At 38.9% G+C, this 6,460-nt stretch overlaps 1 pseudogene; it reads left to right on the top strand.

The window, feature by feature from the left end:
• Positions 1 to 1,473, top strand: part of LOC111400127 — a 3,071-nt pseudogene extending 1,598 nt beyond the window's left edge.
• Positions 1,474 to 6,460: the final 4,987 nt, after the last annotated feature.

Below are 6,460 nucleotides of genomic sequence, written 5' to 3' on the forward strand. Positions count from 1 at the left end.
ACTGAGTTTCGTGATCTGTGCCAATGATTTATACATTGGTTCAACTTAAAATAGGTTGTGTGTTGAATCTTACTTCATAGTTTTCATGATTTGGGTCATTTTCATTGATATAAAAAACTCTTGATACCCGTTAAGAATGACTTTGAGCCCCAATACTAAATGATTTGCCAAATATCATTTTGCTTACTGATGCATCAGAATTTGCTTGTAGAAATCTAATTGTCATTAAGCAAATAAACAGGCATTGTGGTTATAAGATGACTTGAGAGCACAAAGCTCGGTACCATGAACAAAGTTTGGACATCTCTTGTAAAAACTGAGAAGTTAATTCTCGAGAATCTCTTCTGCCAAAGATGGTTCATGTTAGGAAATGATTAATAATTTAGTACCTAAAAGATGAAGGGGATAGCAGGGAAGATAATTTTCTTGGGCAGTAATCTTTTGTTGAGTAATATCGACTTGGATTAGGCTCTATGTCAAGATAATATATTTCAGTTTTAAAAACCCGCTGAAACTTATGGATATCTCATTTCTGTTTTTTTTATAGAAGAAAAAATAGAATAAAGTCCATTAAGACTTGTCCTGCAAATCATGATGTCTACTTGGGAACTTATGAGAATTCTGACAGAAAATATTTGTAATGAATGAAAATTTTGTTTGTACCAAATATCAGGATTCATTTAGCATGCTTACTTGTTTTATTCAACTCTTTCTTTAAGGATCTGCTTGGATGGCACTCTCTCGACCTTTCATTGACTACTGTATATGGGGATGGGACAACTTACCCCGAACTGTCCTCATGTACTATGCAAACTTCATTTCTTCTCCAGAAGGCTATTTCCATACTGTAATCTGTAATGCTCCGGAATTTCGGAATACCACTGTGAACAGTGATCTACACTTCATATCTTGGGACAATCCGCCCAAGCAGCATCCTCACTACCTCAACGTTGATGACATGCAGAGGATGGTTGACAGTAATGCTCCGTTTGCAAGAAAGTTTCACCGTGATGACTCAGTCCTCGAAAGAATTGATTCTGAACTCTTGTTTCGGGGCAAAGACATGCTTGTTCCTGGTGGATGGTGCACAGGTAGCCGGGAAAATGGAACTGATCCATGCTCCACTGTGGGTGATATCACACTCCTCAGGCCTACTGCAGGTGCAAAGAGGCTAGGAAATCTGATTAGCTATCTTTTATCAAATGACAATTTCCGACCAAGACAGTGCAAATAGCAAAACCTGTTTTAGGAGACCCATTATTTATGATAGCGGCAAAGACTTGATGAATGACCAGATATTCATTTGCTTCAGTTAGGAAAAAAAGACTGCTCAGGGCTTGCTCGGTCCCTCTGTGTTCCAGAGTTTCTGCTCAAATTGTATTTGGAAGATTACAGAATGCAGGACCATTTGAGCTCTGCATCACGTTGTTATGATCTTGACAGTAGACCTATAACGATTTTTTGTCGTCATTATCCGGTCCCTACTATCTCNTTGAGCTCTGCATCACGTTGTTATGATCTTGACAGTAGACCTATAACGATTTTTTGTCGTCATTATCCGGTCCCTACTATCTCTGGTCGAGGAGCACTTCACTGAGGTGAATTTCATGAAATGAACACAGACGAGTTTTGTCATTACTTCGTGCATGAAATTGTCCTGGAATTTCGTTCTTTTAATTCATTAATGTAAGAAAAGAGTGATTTGGAGATGAAATTTTTTTTTTTTATTTTTTTATTTTTTTGGTGATTTAGAAAAAGGCACAAACAATGCCCCATAACTTAGAATCTAATACAAGTTTGATATGATGTGCTGGCTTTTCGAAATTCAGCAATCTTTGCTAAGACACTTTAGAAAGAATCCTCGTAAGCAAAGTAAGGTCAGGGCAACCTATTTACTTGGTCATTTTCAAGTCTAATGATGATGATATCAAAATATGGGTAACAAAGAAAGTAAGAACATCTCAGGTTTGCTCAGAGGAAAAAAGTCGATCATGGATTTGAAGAAGAAAAATGAGTAAAAATGATGGCTCTGTTTGTCCCATATTTTTTTCAAAAAAATACATTTTAAGCAGTAATTTGACATTATTTTAAATATATATTTTTTAATAAAATAATATTACATGTAAATTAAAAAAATATGAAACTTCGGGAACACTCGTCAAAAAATTAATTTAACCATGGAAAGAATTAAACGAGTTAGAACACACTTAAAAAAAACCCTCTCTCTATGAAGTTCACTAGTGTTCTAAATTTCGGATCAATCAATGCCCTATCAAATAATTTGTTAATACAAAATGACCAAAGGACTTAATGAAGTAATCAAGAGAACCCACTATTAATAAACAGGTTCATGTGATAAAGCCTTTAATTTGTTTCATATGAACGATGCCTATTCCATGTATAATTCTATTTATGCAAATTAGTTCCCATTGTCATCCACTTAAAAGCACTAATAAAAATGGGGTTGAATTGATATTATCTACTGACTAACTTTTAAGTATAATTACTAAAAATACTAACTAATATAATTTCGAATTAAGCCAGCCAACATTAGCATAAAGCAGAAAAGGAATAAAATGTATTTTCTTAAAAGATTCAATTAAGCCTTAAAAATAAATATTATTCTTGTTTAATTAATGGTTACAATCGGACCACGTTGAACCTCATTATACACTACACTTTGTTATTCATCATAGATTGTAGATCGACTTAATATTATGGATCATTTACTTGTGATATAAGTTAGCCTAGAGAACCACCCCAACGACAAATAAGGCATGTCACCATACGCGAAGTCATTGACCTTCCAGGAGCGCTCTACCTTCACGCAAAACCATCTACCCTCGAAAGTGACTTATGTGGCTACGCCAACACTTAGTCAAAAATCTCAAGTAAATTGACAAAACTCCACCACGGTTATTATGGTCACAACTTCCAGGCGGGAAGTTAGAGATCCCTCAGGAGAATGTGGGTTAGTGGGGAAGCCAACGTGGGACATGTGGCACGATCGCCCGACACTCAATCGGCTTATAGCACCTATAAATACCCCCGAAGGCGACACAGGTAAGGGGATTTTTTTGACATTTTTAGCTATCTAAATTTCATCCTTGTTTCTCCTGACGCATATACTGATTCTCATGTCGGATGTAAAACGGAGGAGAAAGCCCCGCCCTTACTTTTTAGGTTATACACGCTCGTCGGAGTAGAAGAACGCCACCGGCCACCAGGTAGATTAGGAGGCATTATTCCATCACCATTTCATTGGCGCCATCTATGGGACGTTTCTTCCATTGAATACCAAATCCATGTCAAGAAGACGAACAAGAAGTGACACGTGCTTGAGAGCAGCAACGGCGGAGACGAAATTGGAATCAGTCGCTAGGGGTCCCGACCCACCACCGCCGTCACAGTATGTAACACAAAGCCAGTTCAGTACCCTGGAGACCCAGTTAGCGGTTATGATGACCCTCTTGCAGAATCAAATATGGAGAGCCGCCCTCTCGTCGCATTCGGTTGAAGTCGCGCCACCACCATAGGAGGCGCACATAGAAACTCCGCCTGTCATTCAACCGGTAACTGCAGGCTCGGGGGGCTCCAGGGGTTACGGTCCTGCAGCCTAACCTACCCATAGCGGATTTGGAACGGAGGATTGTGGAGATCATGACGCAGAAAGTAGACGATGCAATATTAAAGAAAAAGGATAAGCGTAGGCAGATGGTCTTAGAAGACGACCCATTCGCTCCTGAGATTATGACAGTTCCCTTGCCTAAGGGCTTCAAGCAGCCTAGGATAGAAGCTTACAACGAGGTCACAGATCCACTTGACCATCTCTAGACCTTCGTCGATTTAATGAGGCTCTATGCAACACCTGATGCAGTCATGTGTCGGTCTTTCCCCTTGACCCTCAAGAGAGAAGCCAGAGACTGGGTGGTGACATTTGCCCCCCGATCTATCCGAACATTTGATGAACTTTTCAGAAGCTTTGTGGCCTACTTCCTCAGTAGTAAAAGAAAGAGGAAGATGGCCATCGAGCTGATGCAGGTGGTCCAGGAGAAGGACGAGTATCTGCAATAGTATCTGGCCAGATTCAGCTGAGCGACCCTTGGAATAGATGATCTTCAAATGTTAGTAGTGGCGACTACGTTGATGAACGAAACTCGGAACCTGGCCTTCAAGATGATGCGAACCCCGTAACAACGTTGACTACGAAACCCACAACGAGATTGACGAACCCAAGAAAGCCAACTTAATCCAAAGTTTAGTATTAACCCAAAAGAAAGTCGAACCAAAAAATCCAACAAGAACGACGCTTGAAAGACCCCTTGATCACGAAATCCAAGAATTAAATTCAGTTGTTTGAACGCCACAATTTAACACTTGATAGGTTCGAAATTGTTCAATAAAGAACGATGAAGAGAAGACAATACGCCTCACTTTAATTCAATATCAATAATGTCAATGGTTTCTAACAATTGAATGAAAACTCCTATTTATACTAAACCTAAAAACTAGGTAAAAATCGTGCAAAAGTCGAGCATAATCTCCAAAATATGGAAAATAATCAAAATCTAACAAAATATGAAAAATTGCCAAAATTGAAAAATTCGCCAAGTTTTTGGCCTGTGCGGCCGCATGGTTCAACAAAAATTTCAATTAAAGTTTCGGTATGCCACTGTGCGGCCGCATGGTATTTTGCCTGTGCGGCCGTTTTCAGCCTCCAGTTTCGTCGCTTGATAACAAATTGATTCAAGTTGATTCGACTTTCGACCCGAACATGAAAGTTGTTCCATTTTGAGTCCCAAACATGGTTCCATCAATGGTTTCTTGAACGAGCAATCTCATCGCTTGTTTCACTTGCTTTACCTTCAATCGCGTCATCGGTCTGCCTTCGATTATCAAGATACATTAAAAGTAGCCGAAACATTGTACTCACCTGGAAGGTCCAACTTGTAAGCATTGTCGTTTATCTTTTCAATCACTTGAAATGGACCATCGCCTCTCGGTTGCAACTTTGACTTCCTTTGCTCCGAAAACGCTCTTTCCTAAGGTGCACCCAAACCCAATCTCCTGGCTCGAATGTCATGCGCTTCCTACCTTTGTTCGCCTGCGATGCAACCAACTTACTTTTGTTTTCAATTTGCGTTTTTACCTTTTCATGGAGTGATTTAACCAATTCCGCATTCTTTTTGCCATCTAAACTACCACATTCATTCACAGGTAAAGGAATTAAATCCAAAAGAGTTAGTGGATTAAAACCATATACAATTTCAAATGGAGAATATGACGTAGTAGAATGAACAGCTCGATTGTATGCAAATTCAACAAATGTAGACACTCTTCCCAACTCTTCAAATTTTTACTGATTACTGTGCGTAACAATTGTGTCATAGTCCTATTTACTACCTCCGTTTGCCCATCTGTTTGTGGGTGACAAGTTGTGGAAAATAGTAACTTAGTGCCTAACTTACCCCACAAAACTCTCCAAAAGTGACTCAAAAATTTGACATCCCGATTCGACACTATACTTCTAGGAATCCCATGTAAACGTACAATCTCTTTAAAGAATAAGTCAGCAATGTTCTTGGCATCGTCAGTTTTGTGACATGGTCTAAAATGTGTCATTTTGCTGAACCTATCTACAATCACAAAAATAGAATCCCGACCTCTTTTAGTCATAGGTAAACCCAAAACAAAGTCTATCGAGATATCAACCCAAGGCTCACTAGGTGTAGGTAAAGGTGTGTACAAACCTTGTGGTAAAACCTTAGATTTAGCCTTTTTACAGCCTACGCATCGACTACAAATACGCTCAACATCACTTTTCATTTTAGGCCAATAAAAATGCTCCTTCAATACATCTAAAGTCTTTTGAACCCCAAAGTGTCCCATCAATCCACCACTATGTGCCTCCCTTACTAACAACTCTCGAATAGAACAATTAGGAACACATAACCTATTTTCCCGAAATAAATACCCCTCATGTCAAAAGAACCTATCAACCACCCCTTTTATGCATGAAAAATAAAGATCCGAAATTTCAACATCTTTTTTATACAATTCCTTAATATGTTCAAACCCAAGTAACTTAGAATCAAGAGTAGTTAGCAATACAAACCCAAGTAACTTAGAATAAAGAGTAGTTAGCAATATGTACCTTCGAGACAACGCATCCGCCACCACATTTTCCTTACCTTTTTTATACCGAATGACGTATGAAAAGGTCTCAATGAATTCCATCTACCGTGCATGCCTCTTGTTCAATTTACCTTGTCCCCGCAAGTGCTTTAATGGCTCATGATCGGTGTGTGTTACGAACTCTTTCGGCTATAGATAATGTTGCCAAGTTTTCAAAGCTCGAACAAGTGCATAAAATTCTTTGTCATATGTAGGATAATTTAAAGAAACTCCACTCAATTTCTCACTAAAGTATGCAATAGGCCTCCGATCTTGCATTAAAACT

This window comes from Olea europaea, chromosome 10, assembly GCF_002742605.1.
Source record: "Olea europaea var. sylvestris chromosome 10, O_europaea_v1, whole genome shotgun sequence".
Lineage (NCBI taxonomy): Eukaryota > Viridiplantae > Streptophyta > Magnoliopsida > Lamiales > Oleaceae > Olea > Olea europaea.